At 40.8% G+C, this 14,624-nt stretch overlaps 1 protein-coding gene across 1 annotated transcript in view; it reads left to right on the top strand.

The window, feature by feature from the left end:
- The window catches only part of pipox (pipecolic acid oxidase), a 78,951-nt gene that overhangs the window by 17,610 nt on the left and 46,717 nt on the right, over positions 1–14,624 (top strand). The window lies entirely within an intron of this gene.

The raw sequence follows: 14,624 nt of genomic DNA, 5'->3' as shown, positions 1-14,624 counted from the left end.
CCAACAGATAACTGAAGTAAGAGAAAATCTGCAATGCTGGAAATCTGAGCAACACACACAAAATGCTGGAGGAACTCAGCAGGCCAAGCAGCATTGTGGAAAAGAGTACAGTCGATGTTTTGGGCTGGGAGACCCTTCATCAGGACTGGAAAAAAAGATGAGTTAGTGTAAGAAAGGGGGAGGAGGGAGGGAGACCCACAGGTGATAGTTGAAATTGGGAGTGGCGGGAGGGGGTGTAAGGGTGAAGTAAAGAGCTGGGAGGTTGATTGGTGAAAGAGATACAGGGCTGGAGAAGGGGAGTCTGATAGGAGAGGACAGAAGGCCATGGAAGAAAGAAAAGTGGTGGAGCACCAGAGGGAGATGATGGGCAGGTAAGGAGATGAGGTGAGAGAGGGGAATGGGAATGGGGAATGGCGAAAGGGGGGACGTTACCTGAAGTTTGAGAAATCGCTGTTCATATCATCAGGTTGGAGGCCACCCAGAGGGAATATATAACGTTGTTCCTTCAACCTGAGTGTGGGCTCATCGTGACAGTAGAGGCCACGGATTGACACGTTAGAATGGGAATGGGAAGTGGAATTAAAATGGGTGGCTACTGGGAGATGCTACTTTGGCAGACAGAGCATAAGCTCAGCGAAACGGCCTCCCCTTTGCACACCCCCCCCCACTCCCAGTTTCACCAATCGCCTCGTCTTTCTTCCTCATCACCCCTCCTTCTTACTCTGACTCACCTTTTTTTGCCAGTCCTGATGAAGAGTCCTGGCCCGAAACGTCGACTATACTTTTTCCCATAAATGCTGCCTGGCCTGCTGAGATGGACTGAAATGTTCCTGTCAATGGATAGAGTATCTAACAGAGCAATGGTATGGATTTTATGTGGGTAGGGGTGATTGTATGGTGATTGTGAGTAGAGAGATAGAGGAAACAAAAAGAAATTGAGCATTTTCTGCTACGTGCTGAAACAATGCCCAACCATTTTGAGAGCCGAGGCTACTTCAGAATGCTGAACTCAGATTGCTAGAGCCATTTGCTTTCTTTGACTCTAGCAGGAAGAAAAAAAACCTTTTTAAAACAAAAAGTTATCAGTTTCACTAAAATAAATCTGCTACTAAAGACATAGTTGCTCTTGACAAGGAGACATTAAGAAGGTACAACCAAGTGAAATGTATTCACTTGGTATAATGCTTCGAATGCATTCAGCAGCAGCCTCTTCTGTGATGTTAGCTAGCAGTCTGATCTGCTGGGACTTGTTTTAAAGTTAGTGCTGTTTCCCCTGAGAAATATAGATTGCATTAATCTGGGTAGTTTCCAGTCATCTCTGTTGAGATAGACTCCACTGTTTGGTCCAAGCCATTTGTTGTTGTTCTGTTTCTATGAGTTATTTACCTTGCTCTATCTATAGAACATCTTAAACAATGCAGTCAATAGAAATAACTGGATGAATATTTCTGTAAAATGCATGGAATATCTCAAACCATTTTGTGCCAATGTCTCTTATAACTAGTGTGTGCTGCAGTTCCGGTTGAACTAAATCCCTTGGAAAAACTTACGTTGGTTAAGGATTGCAAATTCATTCATTTTTAGTCCACGTCACTTGATTGCTCTTTCTCAAATGGCTACGTATGGTCAGAGGTCACATTGTAGCTAATCTGCAATTGAAAGTATTAATCAATTGCCACATATCAATGCCTGCAAAGAAATACATACTTTCATAAACTAACAGACAAGGCTAATATTTAATTGGATGAAAATCAATTTGTACAAACACTTCAATAGTTCATTGATGTGTGCGTTTGTGTTTATTCAGTGGCTTTCTCATTTAAAGGATGACTTTCACAAGTCTCAGTTGGAGATTGGTTAAAGAACTCTTCATGAGATGTAACTTCACCGTATCCCAGAATGCTCATTCCATCAGCTGTGAAATCTCTCAGCAACAGGTACCCTTGCACTGATACCAACGGAAGACAACTTGTAATAACTGCTGGCGTTGCAAGAATGTTTCAAAAGTAACCTGCGGTTGCCTTGGTATAGAGCCGCAACAGGACCATTGTTCAGTTTCCCCCAGTTAATTAAGTTTTCTTTCTATCTCACAGTTCAGTTTTTCCCTTTGCAAATTTTCTATGGCTGAAGCAGTCTGGGTTAATGAGCACAGAGAAATGTGAAGGCCTTAACATTAATCTGACTGACTTGAATTTCATTTATTAAACTCTGAAATACTGTTTTTGATCCCCAAATAAAGGATTACAACTAAAATCCTCCTGATATACCAAGTTGCTCAATGTAAGTTTCCAGTAGCCTTCATTAAGTTCTGTAGCCCCACCATCTAGCTGTTCTAATCCATTTGGAAGACAATTCCTCGGATGTTGGCAGTCAAGTGCCCATCTTGGTTCTTAAGGAGTTTTAAAAAGAAATACTTCAGTTCCATAATATTCCTGAAAGACTGCTAGCTATAAAATAATTCACTTAGTATGAAATGGATCTGTTTCTTAAAATAAAAGCTGATTTGGTCCAAGCTTCCCCATAATTTTGCAATACATAAACAAGAACTAGTCACAAAAAAAGCCATCCAAGCAAGAGAGGAGAATGCCTAATATAACTTGCCACCCAATTGCATTGGTGGGCACGTTCTATTCTAAGTCCATCCAAGAAGGTTTCCTGTCTCAGGTAAATCAGAATTATCTTTAAAGAAATTTCTTTAGCCAAGTTGGGAAAAGCGGAATTCTTCTGCTTCATGAACTTCCTTGACGCTGTCCAGTTTTGGACTGACCCCAGGCCATCGACTCCCAACATTGGTTCTGCGAGCTGTGCAATAGTACTTGGTTTGTGTGTGACTAATTCTGTGGATTTTCCAGAGAAACTTTAACATCTCCACCCACCCAACTACAGACTGCATACAATTGCAACGTGGAATCAATGCCTGAGCCTTGTTATGCTTACAACATTCACAATTCACAACACAACAAATCTTCAGCTGAACATTAATCTTGTACAGTACCAGATTTCAATTCTTGATAGGAATACATTTTCTATTAAGTCAACAGCTGAGGCGAGTGTTTAATTGGTTGAGAGTCCATCTGGATTTTCATTTTATTGATGCTGTATTTGTTGAAATTTTTAAAATTAAATTATCCCAGGACTCTTGTGATTCATCAGCTGCAGAAGTGTCGACATCCTGCAGTTCCACCTCGAGTTGGATGGTGACGATTCGGCCAATCAATCTTGTAGGCTGTTTTTATTGTGTTCCCCAATGTCCATTTTAGGAAGGGTAATGTTGTTTAGTGTTTCTATTGCCAGCTGCTACTCATCAGTAATGGAAATAGATGTCTGGGGAGGAGAATACATGGGGTAATGCACAGATGCGTTAAAGTTTCACACAGGATGTTCACTAACAACTGCTACAGGAAGCCAGCGATATCCAGAGCTGGAAACATATTACTAAAGAAATAAAATTCTTTCATGCTATTAACGGTGTTCGTTTCCCCTGATTTGAATTGATGGACTGGACAGTATGCAGGAGGTCATCTTCGAGCTTGAATAAATACGCCACACTTGTCATCGACCTGTGTGGATGAATGTGTTGCCTATGAGAACGTGCTGTACATAATCAAATCAAAAGCCGTGGATGAACCAGGTGATTTGTAGTTTGCTGAGGGCCAGATCTGTGGCATTCAAGCTGGCTGATCCAAAACTATACAAAAAGGCCAGGTATGACTTGTGGAGGGCTATTTCATGAGTAAAAGAACAATTCTGATTGAGGTTAGAGGTAGAATGGACCATGTCAACTCTGGCAAAGTTTGCTGGCCATTACATCCTACAAAGCGAAACCTAACATCATGAATGGCAGCGATGCTTCACTACCAGATGAGCTCAACGCCTCTTATACTGGCTTTGAAGGGGAGAATGAAACCATAGCTATGAGGATCTCTGCAGCATCAACTGATCCTGTAACCTCAGTCTCCGACACTGATATTGGAATAACTTTCTAGAGGGGGAACCCTTGCGAGGTGACAGGCCCCAAAGGTGTACCTGGTAGGCCTCTGAAAGCCTGTGCCAACCAACTGGCCGGTGTGTTCAAAGACATTTTCAATCTCTCGTTGATACAGTCGGAAGTTCCGACTTGCTTAAAGAGCAACAATCACACTAGTGCCCAAGAAGAGCAGGGTGCGCTGCTTTAACGACTATAATGACTGCAGTAGCTCTTGTATTTACAATGATGAAGTGCTTTGACAGGTTGGTTATGTCTAGAATCAACTCCTGCCTAAGCAAAGGCTGGACCCACTGTAATTTGCCTATTGCCACAATAGGTCTACAGTGGATGCAATCTAATTGGCTCTTCACATGGCCTTGGATCACCTGCACAATATTAATACTTACATCAGACTGCTGTTTATTGACTACAGCTCATCATGTAACACAATCATTTCTACAGTTCTGATTTTCTTTTACAAAAGCTACAAAACCTGGGCCTCTGTACCTTTCTCTGCAACTGGATCCTCAATGTCTTCATCGGAAGACCACAGTCTGTGCAGATCGGAATTAGCATCTCCAACACACTGATAATCAACACTGGTGCACTTCAGGGACACGTGCTGAGCCCACTGCCCTAGTCTCTTTACACCCATGACTGTGTGGCCAGCCACAGCTCAAATGCCATCTATAAATTTGCTGATGACACAACTATGGTTGGCAGAATTTCAGAGTGACAGGAAGGTATAAAGCAGCGAGATAGATCAGCTGGTTAAATGCTGTTGTGGACTTCAGAAAGGGTAAGATGAGGGAACACTCACCAATCTTAATTGAGGGATCAGCAGTGGAAAGTCAGAGCAATTTCAAGTTTCTGGGTGTCAACATCTCTGTGGATCTCTCCTGGGCCCAACTTATCAATGCAGTTACAAAGAAGACACGACAGCAGCTATACTTCATTAGGAGCTTAAGGAAATTTGGTATGTCACAAAATATATTTGCAAATTTCGACAGATATACCATGGAGAGCATCCTAACTGGTTGCTTCGCCACCTGGTATGGGGAGAGGGCACTGCACAAGATCAAAGTAAGCTGCAGAAAGTTGTGAACTCAGCTTCTTCGTGGGTACTTGCCTCCCCAGCATCCAGGACATCATCAAGGAGCAATGCCTCAAAAAGGTGGCATTAAGGATGCCCATCACCCAGGACATGCCCTCTTCTCTTTGCTACCATCAGAGAGGAGGTGCAGGAGCCTGAAGGCTCACACTCGAGGATTCAGGAACTGCTTCTTTCCCTCCGCCATTGGATTTCTGAATGAACGTTGAACCTTCAAACACCATCTCACTAGTTTTTGTGCTTTTTTTCCCACTACTACTTCAATTTAACTTTTTAAATATTTTTATATATTTACTGTAATTTGCCATATTTTACCATTATGTTTTGTAATGTACTGCTGCTGCATGTAACAAATTTCATGACATACGCCGGTGATATTAAACCTGAGTCTGATTCTAACTCGGACAAATGTTTCCACTTTTTTGCCAGTGGTGGTGAATGCATATTTTCTGTTGAATGGAGAAAAACCATCTCCGTACTGTCTTACACAGGATATTATCTCTGTTCTAATACCTGTTGCTGTCATGCAATAGTCCAAGAGGATCCTTGAATGCTTACTACTATGATGACACTAAACTGGCTGAGAAGCTAGTCATGCCAAGGAACCATTATGAACGGAAACCAACATAGAAGAGAAACCTTGCAATTAGCTTTTAATTAGATTATGAAGACACGCAGTCCTCTTTTATTGTCATTTAGTAATGCATGCATTAAGAAATGATACAATATTTCCTCCGGTGTGATATCACAAAACACAGGACAGACCAAGACTAAAAAAACTAACAAAACCACATAATTGTAACATATAGTTACAACAGTGCAACAATACCATAACTTGATGAAGAAGTCCATGAGCACAGTAAAAGTTCAAAGTCTCTCAAATGTCCCACATCTCACGCAGATGGGAGAAGGAAGAAAAACTCTCCCTCCCATGCCCGACCACAATCCGTCTCTGAGTCATCTGAAAACTTCGAGCCTCCGGATCGGCTCTCCGACACCAAGTACTGAGCGCCATCTCTGTCCGAACGATTCGACCTCAATCTTGGTCGCCAACAGCAGGCAAAGCCGGGGATTTTGAGGCCTCCCTCCGGAAGATTCCCGACCACGCAGTAACAACAGCAGCGAACGAGCATTTCAGAAATTTCTCCAGATGTTCCTCTGTGCTTTCACGTCCATCTCCATCAAATCAGAATTGTCCACAGCCCCTATTTAACGGATATGATATTATTTTTCACCGGAGGGCTGCTTAACATTGTACAGAGTGATAAATAAAATATGAACATAAACTTTATTCATATTTTAAAGCTCATTTGCCTAGAAATTGTTCCATACCATTTTGCGGGGGGGGTGGGGGTGGAATTGAAACAACATTGGGGTTGTTAGTTTAACATCGGTTGTTAAGGTCACATAGAAGGACAACTCCAGTGGTGAAGTCGACACAGCAATGTTGTATTTTCCTGTGGAAATCAGTGCTGAAACTGCCATTGTGGGTTTCAACACAATGCTCTCTATTTGAAACGTTAATCGTTCTCAGCAGATAGCCCAGCAGGTGTGATCTTTGTAGCCTGCCCTAGTCACGACGGAAGCCACATTTTTTGAGCTGCAGGAGACTGTTGATACTGAAGTGCTGAGTGCGTAGATGCTGCAATAATGGTCACATAGATTGTGTGTTGTGCCAAGAGTGCTCCCAGGGGGCCAGCATAGTAGAATATACAACATACGTTCAGTGGCCACTTTATTAGATACAGCAGGTACCTAATAAAATGGCCACTAAGTGTTTTTGGTATGTCTGTTATCATCTGCAGCTGAAACCCACCCACTTCAAGGTTCAACATTTGTGTAACCAGAGATGCTCTTCTGCATACCCCTCTTGTCAGTTTGGTCTTTTGAGTTACTGTCACTCTTCCTGTCAGCTTGAAACAGTCTGATCATTCTCCTCTGACCTCTCACGTTAACAAGACATTTCTACCCAAAGAATTGCTGCTCACCGGATGTTTTCTTGTTTTCTGTCAATGCTAGAGACTGCTGTGTATGATCCCAGGAGATCAACAGCTTCTGAGATACCTAAACCGTCCGGTCTGGCACCAACAATCATTTAATTGTCAAAGTTACTTAGGTCACATTTCTTCACCATTCTGATGTTTGATCTGAGCAACAACTGAACCTTTTGATCATGTTCACAGTAAATTTATTATCAAAGTACATACATGTCACCATATACAACTCTGAGATTCATTTTCTTGTGGGCATACTCAATCCAGTAAACATAATGGTTGTTCATCCATCGTTGTCATCGATGAAGACCTTGGCGCCATTACGCGGATGATTGTGTCGAGACTAGCACATGATTTGGATTTAAGTGAGGGAGAGTTGCGCAGCGTCAGCCTCACTCTCTCTTCCCAATTCCCATCTGGATCCAGCGGCAAGACAAGAGTCAGACGACTGTGCTGGGACTAGGCGCAGTGGATGACCAGGACGTCTTCTGTGTCTTGTCCTGCTCTACGCATTCCACGACACTTGCAGAGACCGCCTTCTTGACCACTGGGGCTTCCATTGGTCTCGTCCGCTCAATCCGCCGGAGTCTGTCTTCACATGCTGGGATAGACAACTCCCTATCTTACCGAGGGTTTGAGGCCCGTCGGCTACCCTCACCCAGTTTAGCCGGCTTGTCGAAGCCGTTGCCTGGGGTGTGGTCACTGTCTCATGCAAACAGCTACAAGATGAAGAGTCCTTCAAAGTGAATCCATGGATTTTGGAACAGCACTGTATTGGGGCAAGTGAAGTTGAATGAAGTTATCCCCTCTGGTTCAGGAGCCTGATGGTTGAGGGGTGATAACTGTTCCTGAAGCTGGTGGTGTGAGTCCTGAGGCTCCTGTACCTTCTCTTTGATGGCAGCAGCAAGGAGAAGACACGACCTGGGTGTTGGAATTTTTGATAATGGATGCAGCTTTTCTGCGACAATGCTCCGTGTAGATGTGCTCAATGGTGGGGAGGGCTTTATCCGAGATAGAGCGGGCCGTACCCACTGCTTTTTGCAGGATTTTCTGTTTAAGCATATTAGTGATTCCATACCATGCAGCTAGTCAATATACTCTCCATGACACATCTACGGAAGTTAGTCAGATTTGTAGATGTCTTATCAAATCTTTGCAAGATTCCAAGGAAGGAGAGGCACTGCCGGGCTTTCTTTGTGATTGCTCTTATGTGCTGGGTCCAAGGGAGGCCCTCTGAAATAGTAACACTGAGGAATTTAAAGTTGCTGACCCTCTCCACCTCTGATCCCCCGATGAGGACTGGCTCCCTTGTGAAGTCAATAATCAACTCCTTGGTCATGCTGATATGGGTGTGAGGTTGTTGCCATAGCTTCACTCAGCTAAATTTCCTAATCTCTCTCCTATATTCTGATTCATCACCATTTATGATTTGGTCAATGACAGTGGTGTGTCAACAAATGTAAATATGGTATTGGAGGCGTGCTTAGCCACGTAGTCATAAGTGTAAAGTGAGTAGAGCAGGAGGCCAAGCACCCAGCCTTGTGGTGTACCTATGCTGATGGAGATTGTGGAGGAGATGTTGCCAATCCAAACTCACTGGGGTCTGCAGGTGAGGAGATCAAGGATCCAATTGCACAAGGAGGTATCAAGGCCAAGGTCTTGAAGCTTTTTGATTAGTTTTTTTGGGATGATAGTATTGAATGCGGAGTTGCAGTACTTCTACATTGATAGCTGTAGATGTAGTCATGCCTGCGTGATTTTATGCACTGAATTGCTGCCACATGATTGGCTGATTAGATATTTGCATTATCGAGCAGGTGCACCTAGTAAATTGGCCCTTGAACACGGAAAATCGAATATAGAACGGCACAGTACAGGTGCTTCAGTCCACAGTCTTGTGCCTATGCTTTAACCTACTCCAAGATCAGAACTTGCCTCCTCTGGGCACTGTCCTTCAAATCAAGTAGTGTTGTGAAGGACAGGGCCCAGAGGGGGCATTTTTTAGCAGCCACGACAACCGTCCAAAGCTGCAGTGTGATAAGAGGTGTTGAAGGAAGTTTTCTGTAAGGCCACGCAGTAGTTGCTACGGTAGTGTTGAATAACACAAGTGAGGAATGTTAATTTCCCTATTATTATTGTAGATAAGACCTGGACCGTTGTTCAAAGTTAAAGCAGACTTGTTCAGATATGAATCCATTCAATACATGGCTGTTGGATTGATTTACCCTTACCAATGAGTGTAAATGTGGTTGATGGATGAGTTGCACATTGAAATTTCCATTCCATTGACTTCTTCATTCAGAGAGCTTTGTAGGTCATCTCTATGTGACCATTTTATACCACTATTTGGATGCTAAATGGCTAAATGCTAAATGGTTGTGCATGTGAGCACAGGAAATTCCAGATAGTTGAGGATACAGCTCAGCACCTCACAGAAACCAGCCTTCCTTCAATGGACTCTGTCTATATTTCTCACTGCCTCAGTAAAGCAGCCAGCATAATCATAGGCTCCATCCTCCCCAGACATTTTCTCTTTCCCACTAGACAGAAGATACAAAAGCCTGGAAGTATGTGCAGTGGATATCGGTTAATTGGGCCGTCAGTTAATTGAGGTAGTCACTTATTTGGGATGACTCTTAAAGAACAAAAATTAATTGAGAGATTAGCTGTGATATCCTTCATTTATTTGGGACAGTATGCTGCTTAATTTGGGCGGGAGACTTACTGAACAATTTCTAGCTAGCATTAGTCGAGGGCACTTTTGTCAGTGTTAAACGCTGCACATTGCTTTGAGCAAATAGTTTTTAAGTAGCATCAGTTACATGTGTTTGGGTGTAAAAAACAATGATTTTTGTCACTGATATAAAACGTAGGTCGCATCTGGAATTTTTCCAGGTAGCAGATGACTTCCTCCCGCGCCATTCTGGCGTAGTTGGAATTCGCGTACGAGGCAAGTTACAGCAGTGGTTTGCCATTGCCTTCTGCCGGGTGAGTTTCCAAAGAGATCACCAGCTCTTAACCCCGCATGGATAGAAAGTGTGCCATGGGGACTCGGCTGGATCTGAACTTCAGAACCTCCGCCCCACAGTCCAGCGCTGATGCCACTATGCCACCAGCTGACTCGTCACTGATAGTTGGCAAGAAATAAAGAGTAAAACAATTCAGAACTGTTTGCTCATTGTGATTTCAAGCATTCAGGCTTGGAAATACCAGAAACAACCAGGAACCAGGGGGAACCAGGGGGGAACAACCCCCTGGGATCAATAAAGTATGACTATGACAATGAGTGAAAATGAAACAATTTCACTACTTCAGCAAGTTAGGAACTACAAAGAATTTGAAGGTATTTACAATCATCTTGAATGTTACAATGAAAATGAAGATTTGGAGGATGCAATTGTCAAAAGGATTGTATGAAGGCAGTCCATTATTTACACTAGGTGTCTACTGATTTTGTTCATTTGCAGTCAATCAAAAGAAAACGACAGCATACACTGGAGAAATGCCTCCATTGATAACTATGACAAATATACAGCTTTATAGTACTGTGCTATTGATAAGTGTTCTAACTTGTTACACAGTTTGTCTTTTTTATACTTTTTTAACTTCCTAAACTTTGGCTAATTAGGGTAGCCGCTTAATTGGGCCAAAATGTACTGGTCCCGGTGTGCCCCAATTAACCGGAATACTCTGTACCACCAAGCTCAAAGACAGCTTCTGTCCCACTGTTATCAGACTCCTGAACAGAGCTCTTGCATGGTAAGATGAACTCTTAACTTTGCAATTTACCTCAATATGATCTTCCACCTTTTTATTTACCTGCACTGCACTTTCTCTGTAGCAGTTACACTTCTGAATTGTTATTGTTTTATATTGTTTTCACTCAATGCATTGTGTAAAGAATTAATTTGTATGAACAGTATGGCAAGCAAGGTTTTCATGGTATCTCAGTACATGTGACAATAACAAATCAATACCAGTAATAAGAGTGAAGTGCACACAGTGTCTGATGATTCTTCCATGAATTTCTAGCCTTCACCCTGCTAGTGAACCATTAATTTAGGAACGTACTTCTTTCTGTGCTTCTCTTGAGAAGTGCCAATTAGTACTCATTATTACAGCTACACTCTTCCATCTTCCACCTCTACCAGTACGAATCCAAAAAAAATTTCATTCTGCTTTCTTGGAAATCTGTACCATGGGTTCAATATTCAATTTCAAACTGATTAGAATCAGTCTGTCATGCCCCAATAATGCAACAACCAATCTTTATTTATATTATCAGCAGTTTTCCATTCATCACTACTTAAGTTCCGTTTTTAAACCATGCTGAGGTGTTTCCTGTACACTTTGTAAGTTGAACTGTTGCTATCAATGTCTGTTCAAATCGCAAAGATAAGATTCCATAGCCTTTGCAGGATAATGAACAGATTGTGTTTGACTGGAGTTCTATGATTAGTTATCAGAGGGTGATAACTGTAACTGGTCTTTTGGATGTGGCTAGAAAAAAAGTGTCCAATAATGTCCTATATGTTAGTCTTGATGTCACAATAGAAATCTGCAGAATTACAAGAATCTTATAGCAGTGAAGATACAAACTTAGCTGAGGGAAAGAATACAAAGGGCTAGAATACAAGTCAAGTTTCTACTTTTTTTGCAATTATCTTTTTGCTCATAAGGCATATGTGGATCCAAAATGGTGAAGCACATTTCCAGTTTTCCAAAATAAATATGATAAAATGGGGTCAGGAGTATATTTTCCTGTGATATAATAAGAAAGTAAGCTGTTTCTTTCTTTGTCTGTCTCAAAAATCTTTATTTTTCTTTCTTGTTCTTTCTATTTTAACTGCAAATCATAAGTTTCTGCCTTGAACTTGTCCTTGTATCTATTGTTCATTGCCTTCTTTGTTCTTGTTGTACGATTGAACCAGTGTTTTCAGTAATGTTTAAGACAGCTTGTCAATTCCCAGCTGTAAACCATTCACTAATTTCCACTTTTGGTCATAGCAGGAGATGTACATTTCACTTGCCCCTCAGTTTATAAAATGCTGCATTTGATGATGGAATTTAAATAATGGTTGGATGGAACAATTTAATTTTTCTGTCCTGAAGAAGGGTCTTGGCACAAAACATCGACTGTTTATTTATTTCCATATATACTGCCTGACTCCCTGAGCTTCTTCAGTGTTTTGTATGCGTTGCTCTGGATTTGCAGCATCTGCAGATTCTCTTGAGTATAATAGTAGCACCCTATTCTGCAATATGGAATAAACTGTGTGAACAACTAGGCCCCATTTGAACATACTAATAATTATTGGCTTTTATTAACAACTCTTGAGCCAACGGGACTCTCTGGAAGCACTAGATGGAGTAAGTCGCACTTGACTTTGTTCTGTTCTTTTTTTCATTTATTTACCACCCGTTTAGTATTAACATTGAAGTGTTTATAGTATTTCTGTATGCTTGAATTTTGACTTTTAATTCTTGGAAATGACAACCAGAGGGAAAACGGCACTTACCGAGAGCAAGGCAGCCAGCAATGGAAATGGAGCAGATGGAGGCGACCCTAAACAATCTAAACAGCCACAACTGACTTTGGAAGTTATATCCAAGATTTTCCATGACAAACTTGATAAATTTGATAAAAGATTTTCTAATCTCAAGATAAAATTAAATAATATTGAAGATCAACTTGGAGCAATTAAACGTGAGAATGAAAAGCAACAACAACTAATATCGGATCTTGATGAAAATGGCAGACAAAGAGACCGTAGATTGAGCTCGACCACTCAAACACTGCAATGATATAAAGCCAAGATCATTGATCTGGAAAATCGCAGTCGCAGACAGAATCTACGGATATAGGACTTCATGACAACGTTGGAAGTGGCGATTCCACTAAGTTTTTTGCTCAATTTTTAGTGGAGGTGTTCGGTACTGAAGTGATTTCTAACCCCCCCTATACTAGCCCGCGCTCATCGCTCGTTAAGGGTTAAACCTCCGAAAGATTTAAAACCCACAGCGGTTGTTCTACGGTTCCACTATGTGCATACTAAGGAGCATTTAATTCAAGTTGCACGTCGGAAAGGAGTGATTGAACATGGGGATCTCAGATTTCATTTGGTGGAAGATTTTAGTCCAGAGTTGTTACAAGAGGGTCTCTTTTTAAGTTGATGATATCAGAATTATACCAAAGGAAATTATATCCTGCATTGTTATATCCTGCGCGTTTAAGGGTTGTTTTACCAGATAAATCACGTAAATGGTTTAAATCAGTTTCAGAGGTACGTCAATTTCTTGAAGGTCTTGACTAGTTTTCAACTGTTTAATAAATTTACTGCTTTCTCATGTTTGAATGTAGTTGTTTATTAGTTTAAAACTAATGTGTTGATTTGCCTTTAAAGTTTGGGAATTCTCATTCTTGGTTGTATTATACCTGTATTTTTTTGGAGTATAGATATTTATTATGCTTCTATGTTAAGATTTCTTTTCTCTTTTATTATTTTATGTAAGTATTTTTAACTGTTTAACCTTTTGACTTGGCGACAGTTTTTTTGAAATATTAATAATATTGTATTTTGTTTCTCTCATAATGTTTTGTCTGTGGCTGGTTTATTACATTCCTTCCATTTGGAGTTATGTCTTCATGAGAGTTGGGGGTAATGTATTTGGGATTAGTTAGCATACAGGCTGGCTATTGGCCAGTTTTTTTAGGGCTTGGTGGGTGGGTGATGAGATTTCTTTTAGTTTAGTATTTTCCGACTGGGATGTTCTGAAACTACAAATATGTTTGAATTGTTGTAGATTCCGGTTCCTCTTTAAACTTTTTCCTCTTCCTGAGTCATAGGTTTCCCATGCAGTAAGGTTAACCCTTTGCATACCATTTGGCTTATTGTAGTAAAATAGATAATGTTATTAATTTTGTTTAATGGAATGTAAATGGTTTGAATCACCTGATTAAACAGAAGAAGATTTTTGAAGTCTTTCATAGACTGAGTGCTCAGATTATCTTTGCTCAGGAGACTCATGTGAGGAGGGTGGATAATCAGTGTGTTTTTTTTAGGTTTTGGAAGGCTGAATAGTTTCATTCTAATTCACAATCTAAGGTAAAAGGAGTCTCTATTTTTATAGACTCCTCGATTTCATTTGTTCATTATGGAACAAGTTCAGACCCAAATGGTAGATTTTTGTTAATTACTGGCTTACTTTATAATCAAAAATTTGTTTTGGTTAATATTTATACACCAATTACTGACTACCCTGAATTTTTTAAGCATTTATTTGCATCTTTTCCTAATTTAAATGAATGTAAGTTGATAATGGGTGGAGACTTTAATTGTTGCTTGAATCCTTTGATGGATAGGTCTGCCCCTAATCAAATATCTCCAAACAAATCTGCTATTTTTATTAACTCCTTTTTAGTTGATTCCAGAATCTTAGATGTTTGGAGGCTTTTACATCTTAGTAAGTAAGAGTTCTCATTTTTCTCCCATGTATATCATAGTTATTCGAGAATTGATTATTGTTTATTGATTCTCAATGAGCTTCATCT

The sequence above is a fragment of the Mobula birostris genome, chromosome 25, assembly GCF_030028105.1.
Source record: "Mobula birostris isolate sMobBir1 chromosome 25, sMobBir1.hap1, whole genome shotgun sequence".
NCBI classification, from domain to species: Eukaryota; Metazoa; Chordata; class Chondrichthyes; order Myliobatiformes; family Myliobatidae; genus Mobula; species Mobula birostris.
The sequence above is the reverse complement of the archived record's forward strand: the minus strand, read 5'-3'. Positions and strand labels throughout refer to the sequence as shown.